The sequence below is a fragment of the Macrotis lagotis genome, chromosome 1 (assembly GCF_037893015.1).
Source record: "Macrotis lagotis isolate mMagLag1 chromosome 1, bilby.v1.9.chrom.fasta, whole genome shotgun sequence".
In the NCBI taxonomy this organism is placed as follows: Eukaryota; Metazoa; Chordata; class Mammalia; order Peramelemorphia; family Peramelidae; genus Macrotis; species Macrotis lagotis.
This window is the reverse complement of record NC_133658.1, coordinates 291449456-291471078: the sequence shown is the minus strand read 5'-3', so window position 1 is coordinate 291471078 and position 21623 is coordinate 291449456. Positions and strand designations below refer to the sequence as shown.

Below are 21623 nucleotides of genomic sequence, written 5' to 3'. Positions count from 1 at the left end.
TTTGCAAGGCAAATGGGGTTAAGTGGCTTGCCCAAGGCCACACAGCTAGGTAATTATTAAGTGTCTGAGACCGGATTTGAACCCAGGTACTCCGGACTCCAGGGACGGTGCTTTAACCACTGTACCACCTAGCTGCCCCCCCACCTTTCATTTTTGAAAATTTTTTCCCTCCTTCTTCCCTCTTTCCTCCCCAATACAGTAAACAATGATCAAGGTTATACATGCACCATCATGTTAAATCTATTTTCATATTATATGTGTTGTGAAAGAGAAATCAGAACAAAATAAAAATTTAGGAAAAAACTTAAGAAAAAGTGAAAACATTATGCTTTGGGTGGCTAGGTGGCACAGTGGATAAAGCACCAGCCCTGGAGTCAGGAATATCTGGGTTCAAATCCGGTCTCAGACACTTAGTAATTACCTAGCTGTGTGGCCTTGGGCAAGCCACTTTAACCCTGCTTGCCTTGCAAAAAAAAAAAACCACATTATGCTTTGATCTACATTCAGATTTCATTGTTCTTTCTTTGGATGTGGATGGCATTTTCCATCATAAGTCTTTTAGAATTGTCTTTGATCACTGCATTGTTGAGAAAAGCTGTCTATCATAGTTGATCAGTCATTAAACAATGTTGCTGTTACTATGTACAATGTTCTGGTTGTGTTCACTCAGCTTCAGTTCATATCAGGCTTTCCATGTCTTTCTGAAATCTGCCTGTTCATAATTTATTATTGAGCAATATTATTCCATCATATTCATAGACTGCAACTTGCTTAACCATTCCCCAAGTGATGGGCATCTCTTCAATTTCTACTTCTTTGCCAGCACAAAAAGAACTGCTATATAATTTTCATTTTCTTTCAGGCATTTCTTATAACTTTTCATATCATTATCTTCTGAGCTGTGTATTGATCCTCCCTGTCACCATGTGGCCTATTTTGGTTGGGTTCTTTTTTTGTTATTGCTCATTTTCTTAACTTTGAATTTTGTCTTATGGTTAGACTCTGCTCATGGTGGTGAGGAATTGTGGGGGGGGGGGCTGTCCCAAGCTTAGAAGTTTGTAAGTTTTCAGTATTTCTAAGGTGATATGACCCAGGGAGAGATTATGGTCAATGCTAGTCTACATTCTGGTGTTTACCCAGGAAGGGTCTCTCTCTTCCCTTGCAGCTGTAAGCACTCCTTTCCACCCTGGAACTTTGGCCCAGAACTGATTATGGACTTTGGAGTTGCCAAACAGTGCCTGGTCCCCATCCAGTACTAGGAAAGAGGCTCTCCTATAACTTTCTGATCTATTTACCAATCCATTTACCTTATCTGAACTAGAGCTTTGAAGCTGATGTTGCTACTGGCACAGCCACCTCTAAGGCCCACAGTTGGTGTTGCTGCTGTGAGTGCTCTTAGTCAGTTCTCAACCAAATGCCACAGACATCTCCCAAGCTATTTTGGGCTGAAAAAAATTTATCACCTTGACCTTTTGTTAGCTGTGCCTCTCCAGAATTTGTCTTGAGGTATTAAAGTTGTTTAGAGAAGAATGTTGGAAGAAAGAGCTCAGCTGTAATGCTCTTTCTACTCTGCCATCTTTGTCATATCTTTTCTTTTTTAAAATTTTAAAAATTCAGATAATTTTTAACACTCATTTTTTTTTATTTAGGTTTTTACAAGGCAAATGGGGTTAAGTGGCTTGCCCAAGGCCACATGACTAGGAAATTATTAAGCGTCTGAGGCCGCATTTGAACCCAGGTACTCCTGACTCCAAGACTGGTGTTCTATCCACTGCACCACCTAGCTGCCCCAACACTCATTTCTTCTAAGGTTTTGAGTTCCACATTTTTCTCCTTCCTTCCATCCCTTCCCCCCCGACCTTGACAGTGAGTAATCTTATATAGATTATACATGTATATAACTATGTTAAACATATTTTTATATTAGTCATGTTCTGAAAAAAAGAATAAGAACAAAAGGGAAAGAAACATGAAAGGGAAAAAACAAAGTATAAAACAAATTTTTAAAAATTGAAAATAGTATGCTTTGGTCTTCATTCAGATGACATAGTTCTTTCTCTGGATGTGGATATCATATCCCTTCTTAAAATCAATTGTGATCACTAAAATTCCTCAGCATTTAGTTTCAATTAGGGTCTTTTCATAGCCATCACCCTCGTGCTAGTCCTCATCATCCCATACCTGGACTATTGCAATAACTTGATTAGTTTCCCTGATTCAAGACTTTCCTCATTCCAATTCATCCACTACTCACTAGTCATAAGATCCAAAGCTATCTTCCTAAAGCTGATCTATGATCATATCACATACCACCCTGCCTCTTGATAAATTCTAACAGTTCCTTATTATTTCCATGATTTAGGTATTTGAAGCCCTTCCCAACCTTGTCCCTTTCTATTTACAGTCTATATAGAAGGAAGGGATGAGTATTCTCATGTCTCTTCTTCAGGGACCATATTCAGTGTTGATTGTTTTTGTTGGTGGTATTTCTTTCCATTCATATGGTAGTCATTGCATATATTGTTTTCTTTTTTTTTTTGTTGTCCTAAAAATATTTTAATATATGATTTTATATTTTTCTTTTTTAGGATTTTGCAAGGCAAATGGGGTTAAGTGACTTGCCCAAGGCCACACAGCTAGGTAATTATTAAGTGTCTGAGGCTGGATTTGAACTCAGGTACTCCTGGCTCCAGGGTCAGTGCTCTATTCACTGCACCACCTAGCTGCCCTAATTTTATATTTTTCAATGAGCAAACTTGGGTTTTTTTTTTCTTCTCTGCACATACTTCCACCCACTGGAGGAAAAACCCTTTTTAATAAATAAGCATCATAAAAAAATTTCTATACCAGCAAAAAATGTGTGACTCATTCTGCATTAGGTTATCACCTTTCTGTCAGAAGGTAGAAGGATGCTTTATCTTTGTTTATCTGGAATCATTATTGATCATTCTGTTACTCAAGGTCCTTAAGTATTTCAAAATTGTTTTTATAATTTAACATGGTATAAATTGTTCTCTTGGATCTGTTAACTTCACTCTGCATTAGTTCATATACATCTTCTCAAATTTATGAAACTGTTTCATTTCTTACAATATGGTAGCATTCAATTATATTCACATGCCTTAATTTGTTTAGTTATTTCTCAATTGAGAAACAGCCCCTTAGTTTCCATTTTTTGACCATGACAAAAAGAACTACAATGAATATTTTTGTACAGGTAGGACCTTTTTTGTCTTTCTTTGATTTCTTTGGGGTGTAGGCCAAATGGTATTGCTGGGTCAAGCAGTACATACAGGTTAGGAACATTTTGAGCACAGTTCCAATTTGCTTCCCAGAATGACTATTACAATTTACAATCATACCAACAGTGCAGTAGAGTGCCTGTTTTCCCACAGACACTCAAATATTTGTAATTTTCCTCTTTTTTTTGGTCAACTTTACCAATCTGATGGGTGTAAAGTAGATTCTCAAAATTGCTTTAATTTATATTTCTCTAATCAATAATGATTTGAAGAATTTCTGCAAATAGCTAAAGATATCTTTTTGATATCATTTAGGGAATGGTTCTTATTGTCATTTTAATCAATTCCTTATACATCTGGGAAATGAGGCATTTATCAGATAAATTCACTGCAAATATTTTTTTCAGTTTACTACTTTTCCTTCTAATATTAACTTCATTGAATTTCTTTATGCAAAACTTTTAAATATTATATATTTACTTCCATTCTATTCTCTTACACTTTTTACTCTCTTTGCTTCCTACCTCTTTTTTTTGGGGGGGGGGGGCAAGGAAATGAAGTTAAGTGACTTGCCCAAGGTCACACAGGTAATTATTAAGTATTTGAGGTCTAATTCAAACTCAGGTCTTCCTGATTCCAGGGCCAGTGCTCTATCCACTGTACCACCTAGCTGCTCCACCACCTCTTCTTTACTGAGAAGAGAGTCATGAAACTGGAAGGAGTATGCTTTCTGTTTGTTCTCCATGGCTCAATTTTCTCCCCTACTTAGACTCCAGTTCATCCTCCTTTAATCTGTCAAACTGATCTTCCTAAAGTGTAGGTCTGATTATATCATCCCCTATTCAATAAATTCCAGAGGTTGTTTATATCTTAACAAATACACAATTGTGTTTTTATCTTTTAACTCTTCATGACATGACCCTTTCTTTTCTTCTCTGTCTTCTTACAACTTACTCACCTCCATTTACTCTATCTAGTGACACTGGCCTCCTCCCTCTTTCTTGCCCAACACACTCCATCTCCCAATTCCAGGCATTTTCACTGTCTATCTCTCATGCCTAGAATTTGTACCTTTCTTCATCTCATCCTCTTGGCTTATCTGACTTCAAGTCTCAGATAAAATTCTACTTTCTGCAAGAATTATTTCCAGATTCCCCTTAATACAAGATTATATCCAATTTATCCTGTATATATATATATATATATATATATATATATATATGTTGTTTGTATATAATTGTTTGCATTTTATCATATATCTTAGAGTATGAACTCCTACTGAGCAGAGTGTGTTTTTGTATCCCCAGCACTTAGCAGGGGGTCAATAAATACTTGCTCCTAATTGTTCACCTGTGTTTACCATTTTATGCCAATCTATTTTATATTTGCATTACAAAATTTCTATTCAGTTTGATCTTTTCATAAGGAATTCTTAGTATTTTTTTATTTCAATAAAATCCATTTTCTTGCTTGTATTATGTTCTGTTTTAGAAGGTAAGTTCTTGGTTGTAAGCCCATATCTTTTGCCTTTAGGGATATCACAATTTATTCTGTTACTTTAGAGTGGTAGATGTTAAATATTGTGTGATCTTGACTGTGGCCTCTTGGTACCCGAACTCACATATTATTTTTCTAGTTCTGTATCCTTCAACTTTGCATCAACTCATATAAGGCCTGCCATGTTTCTTTGAATTCATCATATGTGTCTTTTTTTTTTTTAGGTTTTTTTGGCAAGGCAAATGGGGCTAAGTGGCTTGACCAAGGCCACACAGCTAGGTAATTATTAAGTGTCTGAGACCGGATTTGAACCCAGGTACTCCTGACTCCAAGGCCGGTGCTTTATCCACTACACCACCTAGCCACCCCAATATGTGTCATTTCTTACAGCACAAAAGTATTCAATGACATTTTTGTTTCACATTTTTTTCATCTATTTCCCCATATTTATTTTGTATATATTTTGAATATATGAATAGGTATGTATGTTATTTCCCCTTATAGAATGTATGTTCTTTGAAGGCAAGAACTGTTTCACTTTTATTTTTGTATCTCTAGTGTCATCTAATGCCCAGTACCAAAGTAAACCCTTGTGTTTGTTCATTAATAAGAAAAATACACTGTGTACTTTTAGAAAACTTCTAATTGGCCCTTATTTAAACAAGTTACTAACCTGAATATGTGGAAAATGTTTATATAGAAGGTTGATCAGGAGGAGCCTGATCAAGATTGATGATACAATGGCTCTGGAATTAGAGGACCTGGTTCAAATCCCAATTCTGAATCTTACTACCTGTGTGACCTCAGATATATTGTTGAAGTTCCTTAGATCTTAGTTCTTCATCTCTAAAATGAAGAAGTTGGACTAAATGGCTTTACAGCTTTCTATGATTCTAAATGACAAATCTTTTCTTCTGGTATTGAAATCATCTCCCTAAATAGTTTATAAACATTCCCACATTTTAGACTGTCTGGCATTGAGGGTGCCTTGATTGATAAAGTGTCAGCTCACTTAGTCTTGGGAGTTTACATTAAGGGTGACCGAATAAGTCATGATTTAGTCCTGCACCAGATTTAAGCCTTTGGATTTAGTCCTTAAAAGGGAGAATAGATAAAGAAATGGAGAAACAAAAAATAAGATATCCAAAGACAAGTCAGGCAGACATAGCCCCTGGAGGGCCCTGCTGCCACTCCAGGAATCAGGTCAAAAGGGAACATGTAGCTCCAGAGAAAGCAATAGAGCCAATGTAGCAGCAAGGAATTTCTGGAAAAGCACAGAAATACCTGGAGTACATCTCTTGAACACATTACCCACTGCTTGGCTAAAACCAATGCCTAAATTAATCAATTTACAAAGAAGAGTTCAAGGACCAAGGAGAGAATATCAAGATCAGGGAAGACATGCTAAGGAGAACCAGGGGTGGAGCTGTATTATAGAGAAGTAAACCAAAATTTTGCCCCTCATTAAAAATAGTTATATGACTCTTGTATATCCAAGAATATATTACTTCTAAAGGAGCTTCTGGGACTAGTTGAGAAGTAAGTACTTCAAGGTGATACTATAGACCCAGAGGACTGTCTTTGGGAGAGGTGGGACTCACCATTGGAATGGTTATTTCACTCTCAAGCATTCCTAAATGCTTTCCCTTTCCAGGAGTTGGGGAAACTAGGAAACTAAATCATCTGAAGAACTATATGGGTTAATCAATGGTAGGGTAAGGCTCATTTGAAGAAAGGATTGCTTGAGTTTTTAGAATAAGTGCTTCCAGGGCAGCTAGGTGGCGCTGTGGATAGAGCACCCTGCCCTGGCATCAGGAAGGAGTACCTGAGTTCAAATCTGATCTCAGACATTTAATAATTACCCCAGCTGTGTGGCCTTGGGCAAGCCACTTAACCCCATTGCCTTGCAAAAAAAAAAAACCCTAAAAAAAAAAGGAATAAGTGCTTCCCTTTGTGGAAGGGGAATCTTAATCAGAATCTTAATTCTGGAGGGGACTGTATCACTTCCTGACAAGGTAGGGTGCACTGAAGGAAGATAATTTAACTCTCTAGCATGTCTGAGTATTTTCTTCTTGCAAAGGGGAAAGAGGTTACCTTAGGAAAGTATTTTAAGACTAGATGACTGGAAGAGACAAAGGTTTACCAGAGAAGAAAAAAGAATTATTCTTACAATTTATGACTCATATAAGTCTTTGCCAGTGTATAGAATTTAAAATTGAAAGAGACCTTAAAGGTCATCAAGTTCTACTCCCTCTTTTTACAGTGTAGAAAAATGAGAGAAGTTAATCGGATCTTATAGGAAGTAATAGTAGTGCTAGAAATTGAACTCAGATCCTCTGATCACTGTTTTTCTACCACCATTGCTCCTCAATGCCTCCTCAGTCTAATCATTCCAGGAGCATCTATAGTTGAAACTGGAAGGGAAATAAGAAACATATTTGAAATGGAACAGATCTACCAGTGTTTCTATAGTAATTTATTCTCATCACTGATTACAGTAAAATCATCATTTGTGGATTCTAACATGTCAGTATCCAGTACACTATATGAATAAGTATAGCTAGTTCCCAAGACATTGAAATTTAGAAAAGCAACTGAATCTGATCAAACACTCTAAGGAAATCTGTGCTGTGAAGGGGGACACAATTATAAAGGGACTCAGAGAATAAATTTGAAGGTATGTCAAGAAGGAAAGTTTACGAAAGTATGGAATGAGAGACCACTTGTTGTTATTATCACACTTAAATGGCACTGTTATAATTACTCATATACTTCTTTACTTATTTCTGTAAAACTTTGATCCTAATGATCTTTGCATATATCAAGAATTTCCTTGATGAAAAGGGGATAAGTAGACTTTCACAAATAATTATAAAAGACCACATCTTCATGGCCACACAATTGAATGGGAGATATAAAAAAATGTAACATCCTGCCATATTCATAATTTTTATTACTATAAAAGCATTTGACTTGTAGAACAAACTATCTGAGGTTATGAATCATGGAATAGCATGATCTCAGAAGGGTCAAACTTTCAAGTGATCCAAAATGCAATGGAAAGATACATGGGTAAAAGTAGACTGCATCACATTACAACAACCTGCATTTAACAGGTGGTGGCAAAGACATCATCATGGACATTTGTGACTGGAAAAAGAATCATGAGGCAAGAAAAAGAAATAGTAGCTATTGCTCTGATGCTCATAGAATATCAAAAAAACCCAGGGGAAGGTCTCCAGGATATATTTGATTCTTTGAAGAAGATTTATGAAGACATGAAGGAGAGTTTCTCTGAGAGAAAAAGGCATGGATCAGTTGACAGGCACTAGGGAAGGGAATACCCACAGTGGAAATACCATGGAACACATGTGTTCAACAGGTATCTCATGAATCAGTTTTCTCTCCCTTCTCTCTGCCACTAACCCTATTTCAATCACTTCTCGTATAGATCTCATGTAGATCTACATTACAAACCACAACCAGACTGATCTTCCTTGTTCAGTAACCTTCAATGGCTCTCTCCTGCCTACAGTATGCAATTCTTCAAATCCCTTCACTTGGTATTAAAAGTCCTCTACAGTATATCACTTTCTTTCCTTTTCTTTCTATTTCCAGCACAAATTCCAGATTTTAGATCACTTGAACTCCTTTCTGTTCCTAAACAAGTCTTTAACTTTCCATCTTTAATACTCTACCAAAACTGCTGTTTCTTAGACTTCAAATACTTCCTTCCATTCCCCCACCTTCACCTATCAAGGAGGACTCCAAAAACCATCTAACTCTATGATTCTTTTTTTCTTTGATCCTCCACCTACCCCATCTTCACACTAGTTGGAAGTGAATTTTGTCTTCCTTAGTAGAGTTATGGTACTGTTTGCACTACAACATGTAATGATCATCACTTGCTAACACATAGTGAAAATCTTTGTCTATGTGTCATCAACCCAACTACACTTTCCCCTCCATCTAATATATTTCTTTCTTCACTTCTTTAACTCCAAGAATCTGTGTAGATACTCTCCTTCACTAAAGAAGACTATAATTTTTCTCACTATAGTGTCTCTAAATTCCCAATAGACATTAATATTTGAGATACATTAATGAGAAATTGAATTTTTGGGAATCCCTAAAATATGTTTTTGAATAATTTAAAACAACAATAAATAACACATCTTTTTTTTATAATTTTCTTGTTGTTGTCATTTTCATTTGTGTGTCTGATTCTTCATGACCCCATTTGGGGTTTTCTTGGCAAAGCTATTGGAATGATTTCCTTCTCCAGTTTCTTTTACACATGAGGAAAATAAGGCAAACAGGGTTAAGTGATTTGCCCAGGGTCTCATAGCTAGTAAGTGTCTGAGGTCAGATTTGAACTTAGGATAAGTCTTCCTAATTTCAAGCTCAGTGCTCTAATCACTACACTACCTTTTTCTATGATAGGACTTTACAAAGGTTTAATTTTTAAACTGATTATTATAAATACATGGCTTATTATTATGAATCAATATATTATGATAATGATTTAAAGCATAGCTGACTTCACATGTATATAGTTGTCCTCACATGGCTTGCCTTATTGGGGAGAGAATGTAGGGTGTGAGAGAATTTGGAATTCAAATTTTAAAAAATGAATGTTAATAATAAATAAGAAAGGAAAAATAAAATAAAATATTTGGCAACAAGATAACTGACTTCCTTAAAATACATCCAATATTCTTTATAATCACTATTCATTTATGATATCTATAAATCATTTAACAAATAAGAAATATTAAGTAGTATTTACAAAAAAAAAGTGTAGCCTGTAGCAAATATTTAAACATTGGAAAAGGCCAGCAAGCATTATGGGAGAGTATTTTGACACTATTTGAATCTCCAAGTTTAACAGTACTATATAGAATCACATGTCTGAATGATCAATTTATGGACTTATTTTTTTCTCAAATTCATTTCTTGAAATACTACTCATAAGATTTACATACTACACAATAAGCTTATCAGTATTTATTTCATTTGCAAGAACAACTCACCATAGAATTGTGAACCGATCCAACCATTCTGAAAAGCAATTTGGAACTGAACCTAAAGGGCTATCAAACTGCATACCCTTTCATTCAGCAATACCACTACTAGATCACAAAAAAGAGGAAAAGACCCACATTCACAAGAATATTCTTAGTAGCTCTTTTTGTGGTAGCAAAAGAATTGAAAATTGAGGGGATGCCGATCAAATAGGGAAATGGCTGAAAAAGTTGTAATATATGAATATATTGAAATTTTATTGCTCTGTAAGAAATTATGAGCAGGCAGATTTTAGAAAAGCCTGAAAAAACTTACATGAACTGATGTTGAGTGAAGCAAGTCAAAACAGGAAAACATTATACACCTTAACAACACGGAATGATGACCAACTATGAAAGATACACTATACCATACAATATGGCAATCAAAGATAATTCTAAAGGAATGGAAAATGGAAATACTATCTTCACCTTTTTAAATGCTTTTTTTTCTTCTCTTAGTTTTTCCCCTTTTTGTTCTGATTCTTCTTTCATACAACATTTAGAAATATGTAACCAATAACAAATTATTAGCTATTCTAGGGTGGGGGAAAGGAAGTGGGAAGGGAGAAAACTTTACAAAATGAATGTTGGAAATTATCTTTAGGAGTGGCTAGGTGTCACAGTGGATAGAGCACCAGCCCTGGAGCCAGGAGTACCTGAGTTCAAATCTGGCCTCAGACACTTAATAATTACCTAGCTGTGTGACCTTGGGCAAGCCACTTAACCCCATTGCCTTGCAAAAAAAAAAAACCTAAAAAAAAAGAAAATTATTTTTACATATAATTGGGAAAATAATTTTAAAAATTGGGGAAAAAATGACATTATTAAGCAGAAAAAAAGGTCCATGAACACATACTTATAACATCTTTGTGAATTTTTATTTCATTTCACTCCAAACTCAATTAGGTTAATCCTTGGAGAGCAGACAGAGTCCATTGTGGATTCTGTATTCAAACCTTTCCAGCTTGAAACTTCTACTAAAACTTGTTCTCCCCTGATTTAGCCTTTGAGAATCCAGGGCCACCCTGAAAACAAATAACATAAATAAACAAAAGGAAATAAAAAAGGAAAAATAAAACATATTTTGAAAACAAAGCATGTTAATCATTTGAATAATGGACAAAAACATGGAATTAGGAATTAATGGAATAATTTTAAATTGTAAGGAACTACTGGAAAACAAAAAAGCACAGAAATATCTTGTAGGAACCATGGAAAAGAGAAGTAGGCAGAATGAGGAGAACAATGTATTCAATGGGGTATCGGGGATAATTTTAGGAGAGAATCAGTTTTTTACTTTAGGTAGTAATTTAGGTGTTGCTAAAGGAATCCAGGACAAAAACCATCTCTCTAGTATTTCTACTATTTATTCTAGTATTCTACCTCTCTAGTATTTCTAAGTAAAATTCCACAGTAATATGTATGGCCCTGATAAAAGCTTCCAGGAATATGTTTGGAGTTGAAAGATATTTAATCCTGCCCACAAAGTATCTAGGGGGACTAAAAGAATCGCTGCCAAGCCAAAAAAAAAAAAAGAATGTCTTGGCTCAAGGGACTCTTCATTATGCTGACTAAGGGCAACGGTTAGTCTCAAAAAAACAAAAACAAAAAAACTGAAATCCTCCTGAGGGTACCAACAGGCTCAAAAAGAGCTGCAAAATTCTTGCTTTAAGGGAAAAAAGCTACCCAGTATCTACAATTCATTAGAGAAGCAACAGATGTTGGTCATCTTAGAGAAGAAGCAGAGCCCAAACAGACAAAAAGGCAGTAAATATTAGCAGTGGCACAGTGGCGTATCAATGAGGACAACTCAGCAGTGGTCATCTGAGGAGGAAGCAACATACAAGAGCAGCTCTGCAGATGGAGACATTCTCGCTGGAAGCAACTCTGAGTATGAGGTTGTCAGGCTATGAGTGCTCCCTTTCCTATCAGGGACATGGAAATCTGTAGATTATTTTGCCTAGTATGTATAGGATGATTTTTCCTTGTTTTTTTACCTTGCTATTTTTTAAATGTCTTTGCTTTGAATTAATACATCCTCTGGTATGGTCTAATAATGGGGGGGGGAGCAAGTGGGAGCTTGTGCACTATGGTTTTGAGTACATAATAATCCAAAGATGATTTTGAACCTGAGCATAGTTTTAAGGGACCCTAAGCTATATTCATGACAAAATTATGCCCCTATTCCTATTTTGTCATTTTCATCTGAGGAAAAGCAGTATAGTATAGAAGAGAAGAAACTTTGGAAGGAAAAATATGTAGATTCATAAGCCTTCTTCTGGTATACTAGGTATAGTCTCAATTACTCTGGGCTTTAGTTTCCTCATCCATACTGAATAATAATACCCATAGTAACTTCCTTACAAGGGTTGTTGTAAGGATGGGATAGGAACAAGGATTTGTCTACTATATCAGGCATTGGTACTAAGGACTTTACAAATATTATCTTGCATGCAGCTAGGTGGTACAGTAGATTAAGTGCCAGGTCTAGAGTCAGGAGGACTTGAGTTCAAATGTGACCCTATTACCAGTGTAATCCTGAACAAATCACTTAATCCTGATTGTCTCAGTTTCTTCATATGCAAAATGAGCTGGAGAAATGGCAAAACCAGTCCAGTACCTTTGCCAAGAAAACCCCAAATGGAATCACAAAGAGTCAGACAACAAACATTATCACAACCTTGTGAGATAGTATTATGACCCCTGTTTTATCATTGATAAAATGGAAGCAGATAGAGATTAAATAATTCACAAAGGGTCACATAGCTAGTAAGTATCTGAGGCTAAATTTGAATTCAGCTCTTCCTAATGCCAGGTCCACTTTGCTATCTCTGAGGAAAACTCAAATGAGAAGCATTTTGAACTTATTATTTTTATGACCTTTTCCTCAAAACCTTTCCCTTAGTTTTTTCTATCTATACTGCATTTTGGTGGTTTTCTTTTCTAATTTGGAACAATCATAGGAAGTATTTCCTTGGATGACTGTGGAATAGATACCCTCCTAGACCCTCTGCATGAGGGGATGTAAAGCAAATGAACTATGGTGAACTTGAAAAGAACAGAATTAAAAGGATAGTCCTAAAGTATGAGGGCAAAGGAAGAGAAAAATGTAGTCAACTGGAGAGGTTTCTAAGGCTGTTTCCAATGCATTGATCATAAGCTCTATGAGGGCAAAGATTGTGTTTTCTTTTTGATACCTCCTCCCCCCCACCAATGCTTAACTGAGGTATGTCCTCAACAAATGCTTATTGTATGAAATATATGAAAAACAGAATTGTCTCTCCTTTTGGAGGCAGCCCAGAGTTAAAGATCGGTATAGGTAATAAGTATAGTGGTGGGTCTAATGTGGAGAGAAGGCTAACCCTGGAACTCAGAATGAACAGGAAGCCTAGAGTTACCAGAAAGAGTTGATGGGGTGGATGAGACACAAGTGTCTTAATAACTGGAAGTCACATGAGGGGAAAGCATAGGTTTAGTAGGTATGTGTGTATGTATGAAAGAAGAAACATAGAAGGAGGCTGTGATGGAAGGAATAGCAAAAGTTGAATTAGGGAGCTCAGAGATAGTGCTTGGTTGATTAAAGACTACCTTCTCTTAAGGTCCTGTCTTTGCTTCATTCATTCACTCATTCATTCAGTAAACATTGTCCTCTAGGAAATCATTTGACCATGTTAGGTAATGCAGAAGCAAGATTTACAGAGGTCAAGCTCAAATAAGATAAAATTTGCAAATCTTAATGTACTAAGTAGTAATCATAACTATCCTCAAAATAATACTTTTAAATAATTGAAGTAAATGTTAAATTTCGGTTATAGGTTTGGTAAAAATATATTTTTCCCCCATCCAATTTCACATAATGCCTGAAATGTGTCCACAATTGGACCCCAGGTTAAGAATCCCTGCTCTAACTGCTAGGCAATACTGTTATGACAATAACAATGCACCTTTATGGAGTGCACTAAGGTTTAAAAAATGCTTTCTTCACAATAACCTCAGTGCTGGATAATGTGAGCATTATTATTCCCATTTTACAGGTGAGGAAACCAAGGCACAGAGTAGTAAAGTAACTTGCCCATCATTGCATCACTAGTTGAGATACAAATCCAGATTTCTGGACTCCACACATCACCCTTTCTTCCAAAAATGCCTGTCTTGGAGGATAGTAAGATAGAATCACTGAGGCTGGTTGTAGGGAAATGTGAAGAATTGGAACAGGAATCAGGGGTCAGTGTTTTCTGGGAAGTCAACTAAGATGACTGGAATAGATCCTGGGGGACTAAAAACAGTGATAATCCTATTAACAGATAGAATGGACCTCTGATGAAAAGAAATATGGAGGAGGGTAGGTGATATATGACCCAAAAATGATAAGAAGAAAGAGTGATTGTGTAAAAAGGAAACATCCTGGGTTCAATATTGATCTAGGGGTAATATGAAATATAGACTCTGAATCATCCGAGAATTATGGGAAGTTCCATTGGCTCTGCCCCTACCTCATGTCTGGGAAATTTCCTAGCACAGTCTTGTTCTCTCTTTTTATGAGGCATAAGTAATCAACTTTCCTGTGAGCACATGGTTTATAGTAAAGTATAACTGCAAAAAAACTCATTCCTATTTTATGGGATGCTTGTGGGACAGCACTGCTGCTTCATGTCCTGGAGAGGGGAAAAGGGGGGAAAGAGAGAAATGTCAGTATCCATTCACAGCCCCAGATCTCAACCTTGACTTCAGATAGGATGACCAGGACATCATGGGGAGAAAGATGGGTTTCCCTGACTTCTGATGTCACTCTGAATTTAATCTTCTCCTGGTTAGACTGCTACTACATTTCAGGTCATGGCCACTGCTGCCTCCCTCAAACTGATAACCTATTTATTTACCCATATATCCTGCAGGGATATGCGGTTGAGGGGGCAGCAGGTAAGGCAGAGTCTCACCTCATCTCTAACCACGAAGGGGACATAGTGTAGTATGTGGGCAAACCCTCTCCTATTGCAATGTATCTTAACTGAAAAGAGGAATGAGTTCTCGAAAGTCTCTCAAGGAAAGAAAGGAGGAAAAAGGAGAAAAAGGTTTAAGAAAGCAAAGCTGGCTCATCCCCAGAACCCACAAATCTATGAAACCCTTCAGTCTGTCTGAGTACCTTCCTATTTCCACTCTTGTGAGAGTGAGAAGAGGCAAACACAAGTCTCCAAATGAAGGAGTAAAGAAAATATGTTCACAGCAGACAGATATAGACCTGGTCAGAAGTGGTCCTGTAGTCATGCCACCCTGTCCCAAGTACCAGAGCAGAGTCCAGCACCATGGGCACTGATGGGCTCCAGATATAAGGAGCCAATAGCCCCAAGGCTAAGAAGTCATCTCTCTCCTCTGTTCCCCTTTAATCTCCAGGATGTTTCTAACTGAACTCTGAGAATATTCCCTGTGGTTAAATCCTTTAGGAGAGGGGCGGCAAGATGGCGCAGTGGATAAAGCACTGGCCCTGGAGTCAGGAGTACCTGGGTTCAAATCTGGTCTCAGACACTTAATAATTACCTAGCTGTGTGGCCTTGGGCAAGCCACTTAACCCTATTTGCCTTGCAAAAACCAAAAAAAAAAAATCCTTTAGGAGAGATTCCAGAGCCTGCCTGTCACCTGTCTCAATGCCAAGCAAATCTTCATAATAAGTTCTGTCACAACTTTATCTGAAGTTCCTCCAGCTAGAGTTGTTGCCATGCTTGGTGGAGTGGGCAACAGGTATTATTTCATGCGAGCCCATAGGGAGAGTATTCCTCATTAATTAATTGATAAAGTGATAAACTGTTTTCCAGAGGCTAACTTTAAAGTCAAGACACCTGCTGGGTATAGGCTACACTGCTAATGGAGTACACTTGGTTTTACCTGGCATAACCCCCTCAGTGCTTATCTAAGTCCAATACAACCTCTTCAGGAAGACTGCTCTGAAGGTGTCTCTCCAGATATCTCTTCCACCCCAAGCTTCCCATCTCTCATCCCTCACACTGGGAGCTTCCCATGGGTTAGGCTATGTATGTATCCCGTTTTTCTTTGCATTCTCAGGCCATAAAGTAGGGAAGGAGGGAGGGGGTAATTTCTGACTCAGATTTGATCTCGGGGCTCTGTCCAGATTTCTTTAGATTAGAGATGGTCCTTAACTCATTATCTTCTTCCTTAGCTTTTGTTCTCAAGACGACAAATTTGCTGGTGTTAGGAGAGGTAAGGAGTTCTCTGGACTGGTGCCCCAAACAGATGTGGGTGATGAACATGTGATACACCCTCCCACCCATAAACCTCTCCTCCCCCAGTAGGCAAGGATGAAATCATCCCTGATGTCGGGATGGTCAGCACTAGGTCTGATTCCCCTCACCAAACTGAGCTATCAATCAGACTGTAAGAGGGTATTTTGCTCAGTGCATGCAATCTAGACCTAGGTCACAAGGTGGCAGCACTGTCCTGGATTCTCTCTAGGGTAGGGGACTATTCTAGAATGGTAGAAGTTTGTAGGATCATATATTTAGAGCCAGAAGAGATCTTGGATGCTTTCAGTTTAATTCCTTCATTTTACAGTGGAGAAAAATGATGATCAGAAAAGTAAATCGATTCACCAGGGTTACCCAGTTAGTAAATGGCAGAGGTGTGATGGTGGTGAATGAGGAAGGGTTGCATTATTGTAAGCCCCCCCCCCTTGAGTTACACCAGATGGAGGGTGGGACAGCACCCCCTGTAGGGCTTGAGTCTCTCTGACCTCCCAAGACTAGGAAGAACTGTTTTGGACATTTTGAAATATTTTGGACATGTCAATCTTGGATATTTACAAGATTATATTTTCCTCTCCCTGATAACCATATCACACAGTCAGATTTATCTTTTAGCAAGATTCTGTGATTTATAGCACTTCCCTACCCAGAAAATTCACTCATTACGTTCGGTACAATCATCCAAGTCTGGTATCAACCCCTCTTTGGCTAAACTCTATCAGCTTCCTAACATGGGCCCTACATTCCAATCAAACTAGACCAATAATCATTATCCTTCAGGAATGCTTTGGCCTTTCCTCTGTACCCTCTATCTGGAATGCCCTACACATCCCAGTCCCCTAACCCTACGCATTTAATCTTCCCCAGGTCAAATTTTACAAATGAGGAACTGGGTCCAGTATAATGCTTCCAGGAGCTGGGAAATGGATAAGACACAAGCCAATTTAGAGCCCTAGAATTAAGAATAATTACTATCAGTTGGGTATATGGACTTTGACCTGCATTAGGCCCCATGTAGTTAACCTCATACCATTCCACATAAACCAATAAATATTAGCCAAGAGAGCTACAGGGCTGGAGGTACAACAACCAGGTTAAGCACCTGGTGGCTCAAGGATTGTCTAGGGTGAGCTTCATTTTGGTTGCCCAAAAGCAAAGCAGATATGGGGTCCAGAACTGCTGAACTTAGCAAAATAAGCCAGTCAGAGCTATAAGGTGTTATCAGAGTTATACCTGTATGGAAGAGATTTGGGACTCAGGTGTGTCCTCTGTATAATTATGGGACAGGGAAGTTGGTCTTTTCCCTTGCGCTGTGCCAGCCCAGCAATGGATAAGAGTGAGGGCACTGATAGCCCAAATGATGGTACCCCTCAAGATTTATAGGAGAGGTGAGGTATCAGGAGTTTGTATAGTTATGGGAAAAAAGAGAAACTTGAGTGGCTGGGAATGTGGTATGGGGAGGCAGTTGAGCCTCACCTCTGACTGCAAAGGCTTGAGTACCTGCAGCTGTGGCAGGTGTATTCCCTTGACCCTTCATAGTCAGATGAGGCAAAGGCACATCTCTACCTTCTCCCCTCAGGCGAAAGAAAGTAGAATTGAGGGGAAATTAGGGTCAGATGAAGAATATAGAGGGCTCAAAAATATTCATAGCAGTCCTGTTTGTGGTGGCAAAGAATTGGAAATCAAGTAAATGTCCTTCCATTGGGGAATGGCTTAACAAACTGTGGTATATGTGTATCATGGAACACTATTGTTCTATTAGAAACCAGGAGGGAAGGGAATTCAGGCAAGCCTGGAGGGATTTGCATGAACTGATGCTGAGTGAGAGGAGCAGAACCAGAAAAACACTGTACACCCTAACAGCAACATGGGGGCAATGATCAACCTTGATGGACTCGCTCATTCCATCAGTGCAACAATCAGGGACAATTTGGGGCTGTCTGCAATGGAGAATATCATCTGCATCCAGAGAAAGAACTGTGGAGTTTGAACAAAGACCAAGGACTATTACCTTTAATTTAGGGGGGGAAAAAGCTGGTATCTTATTGTCTGATCTTGTTAGCTCTTGTACTTTGTTTCTTCCTTAAGGATATGATTTCTCTCTCATCACTTCAATTTAGATCATTGTATACTATGGAAACAATATAAAGACTGGCAAATTGTCTTCTGTGGGGGGTGGGGAGAGGGAAGTAAGATTGGGGAAAAAGTGTAAAACTCAAAATAAAATCTTTAAAAAAAAAAGAATATAGAGGGCTTAGGAGGGTGATAGTGTAGCCTCTCCACAGTGAGGGTTTAATAAATGCATGATGCTGACTGGGAGGAAAGAGGAGGCAGGGCTTGGAAGGCAGGTGATGGGAGATAGAGAAGAGCCGCGGGAGGTTAAGAGCTGGGTAGAGGGAGGCGGCTAGGTGGCGCAGTGGACAGAGCACCGGCCCTGCAGTCAGAAGTACCTGGGCTCAGACCCTTAAATTACTGAGCTGTGTGGCCCTGGGGAGCCACTTAACCCCATGGCCTTGCAAAAAACTAAAAAAAAGAAAAGTTCGGGAAAGCCCCCCAGGTCTCTGCTGCAGCTTCTCCCTCGGGTCCCGGGTCACACCAAACGGACCCACTGGCATTCCTGGCACTAAGGATGCTCGGCACCGAGGCCCGGGGCAGAGCGGCGCCTCTTCTCACTTCTAGGGCTCGCGCGCCCCCGCCCCCCGCGCAGCCCCCACGCTGCGGCGTGTCCCCGGCCCGACCTGGGAGCCGGCAGCGCCGGGCTCGTGCTGCCACCCCCGCGCCCCGCCGCGGTACTGCGGCGCCTCTGCTCGGCCGTCGGGGCACGGGCACGCGCCCGCCGGGGGGCGCGCGCCCGCCGCCACCGAAGCCTCCGCCGGTTCTCCGTGCGGTCGGCCGCGTCACGCCCGCTCGGCTCCCTCCGCGGCGGCAGCCCTCGTCGGCGCGTCGCACCGGGCCGGCGGCGCCTCGTGTTGGAGCCCGCGGCCCCGCCCTGCGCCGGGCTTTCCAGCCCTCCCGCTTCCCGAGGGCGTCCTCGGCAGCCCGTCCTCGGCGCCTCGCTCGCAGTAAGTACGGAGGGCTCGGGGCCGCCCAAAGGCGCGCGGCTGCCTCGGAAGGCGAGGGCAGCCCGCGGGGCTCGCCCCGCCCCCCGGAGGAAGTGACGTAGCGGGGACAAAGGGAACGCACGCGGCTCGCTCCCGACGCCGAACGGGAGTCCCGCCGCCGAGGCCGCGGTGTCCGGGCCGCCGCCGCCGCCGCCGAGGCCCCCTACGGCCCCTCCCGCTCGGCCCTCGGTGACCCGCCGCCCTGTGTCCCGAGGGTGAGTAGCGGGGGGCGGCCCTTGCGGGGGCGGCGGCTGGGGGGAGGGGGAGGTCTCCCTCCCAACGGCCTCGCTGCCCGCCCATCCCCCCGGCGCGCGAGCCTGGCCACGTGACGCCGGCCCCGCCCTCCCGGGAGCGTGTGGGGACCCTCTCGGGTGGGGGTGACCCCGGGCGCCGGAGGCACGTGCGGCGCCCCCGGGCCGGGCATCGCAGCCCCGCCGCCCCGGGCCGGGTGGCCGCCGCCCGGGCGGTCTGTGCCGGAGCCCCGAGAGGCGCCTGCCGCGGGCGCGCGGACCGCGTGGTACGAATGCGCTTAGGGAGCAGAGCCGCAGTGTGGAGCCGGAAGACCCGGGTTTGAACCCCGTCCATCTGTGCTTCTCACCTAAAGTGATTTTGAATAAGGCCCTCACCCTCTCTGGGCCTCGCCTTGGGGGCTTGGTGAGCTCCACTAAAGAGGTGCCCTGCCCACGGGTCAGAAATAGAATTTGAACCCAAGAGTTCGCCAAGTCACCCCTCCCTTCTTTGTACTTAAACCTTAATGTTTTCATTTCTTTTTCTAATTCACTTTGTGATCTCAGCGCATAAGGGCTTCTCCGCGGACTTGTGTTTTATATGAAAGGAGAGAGATGGGACTAGCAGACCTCTTGGCTTCACTGGACTGTGACATTCTCTCATTCTGATAATCACATGGAGAGATAACATTATAGAAAGGAGTGTCTTGGCCACCACATAATAGTTACTCATATGCCTCACTTTCTGTAGTCTTGTGAATTATATTGCAGAATAGAAAATGCTTCTTGGCTGTAGACTTAAGTGTTTGCTGTTGCTGGACCTTGGTGGTGTTCCTAGCTATCATATTGACAAAACGAGCTTAGTTTAGTATGTATCCGGATGTGAGAAAACCAAGTTAAGTTAGGGCTCGGGCCTATTCAAAGCTTAGTTCTATCAGCTGTGGGAGTTGAAATGGTTTCTGCTCAAATGCCATTGCTTTGTAACAGGTGAATATCATGTCGTATTCCTAACAACTCAAATGTTTGTCAGTCATGCCATTGTAAATGTATTGGTGGACCTGGATAGTACACAGGAATCCTACTGCAAGTAAATCAACACCCCTCCCCCCAATCTTTTTATTTTATAGATATTCTGTAAAAAATGTCTTGGTTAAATTTTTATATGTTGGGTCAATTCCCCCTCCCCAAATATTGTCCTGCCAGTATAGATTTACAATAACAATAATATAGTATGACTAAATTCTAATAAAATATTACAAGAACCCGATTCAGTAGAAAGAGCTCTGGATTCAAATCCCACTTTTTTGAATCTCATTTTCCTTATTAGTATAATGGGAGGTTGGTCCAGAACAGAGGGGTCAAACTTGTGACCAAGTTACTGGTTATTGTCAGTGCAACTGAACTAGATTAAAATGTAATTGGGAAATACTTAACAAAATAAAATAAAAATAAGATACAGCCTTAGATAATGTTAATTTGACATATTCTTCAGTAGGGATCATTTTCTATTTCAGTTTGACACTGCTAATGTAGAATAGCCCTAAGGTCAGTCGAGTCCTTAAACATTTTTTAAGTGGTTGCTTATGTGCCAGGGACCATTTGCTAAACCCCAAGGATACAAAAAAAAAGGCAAAAACCAGTCCCTGCTCTCAAGGAACTTAGAATCTGATAAGGCTATATTCAAGATAAATTGGAAGTAATCAACTGAGAAAAGCCCCTTTCAGCTCCAAATGTATGAGCCTATGTTCAGCCTATCTTTACTCTTTTTTGAAACCAATTATTAGGCAGAGTGTACCTTTATTAGGTTTTTTAAAAGCACAATGTCCTTCCTCCCCCCTCCTTAAGGGGATTCCCGTTCTTTTATCAGCAGAATGCTGCTTTACCCATCAGACCTTAACCAAGTGAAATAACCCCCAAATGCTAATTAGATAAATATCAACTGGGCCATTACCTATTCTTTTACTGTTGGGGAATATGAACACTCTCTTGAGGGAATGAGGTAGCATTGTTTTGGATGTTGGCTGGTTACTATTAGCTCCTCCATCACGTATCTCAGGACCTTGAAAAAGGTCTAGGGTTCTATCAGCTATTCTGGGCAGAGTACCTCCTTGCCTTTTTGAGAATGTACTTGTGAATGGGAGGGACGCTGACATTGTAGAATTACAGGGGCAGTTGGATATATTTATATCTAAGATCCAGTACAGCATGCCACTCAGGACAATCACATAATGACCTC

The 21623-nt window shown here is 40.3% G+C and overlaps 1 protein-coding gene across 5 annotated transcripts in view; it reads left to right on the top strand.

The window, feature by feature from the left end:
• NTMT1 (N-terminal Xaa-Pro-Lys N-methyltransferase 1) overlaps window positions 1–21623 on the top strand; it is a 44165-nt gene that overhangs the window by 13956 nt on the left and 8586 nt on the right. Inside the window, exon 1 of one of the 5 annotated variants that reach the window (XM_074210970.1) lies at window positions 19021–19121. The exons of 1 other annotated variant lie outside the window; for it this stretch is intronic. The gene's annotated coding sequence lies outside the window, so the exon portion shown is untranslated. Of the gene's footprint in view, window positions 1–19020; window positions 19122–19231; window positions 19376–19656; window positions 19833–21623 lie in introns of those variants that run through there. 3 more of the 5 variants (XM_074210969.1, XM_074210973.1, XM_074210971.1) reach the window with 3 other exon arrangements.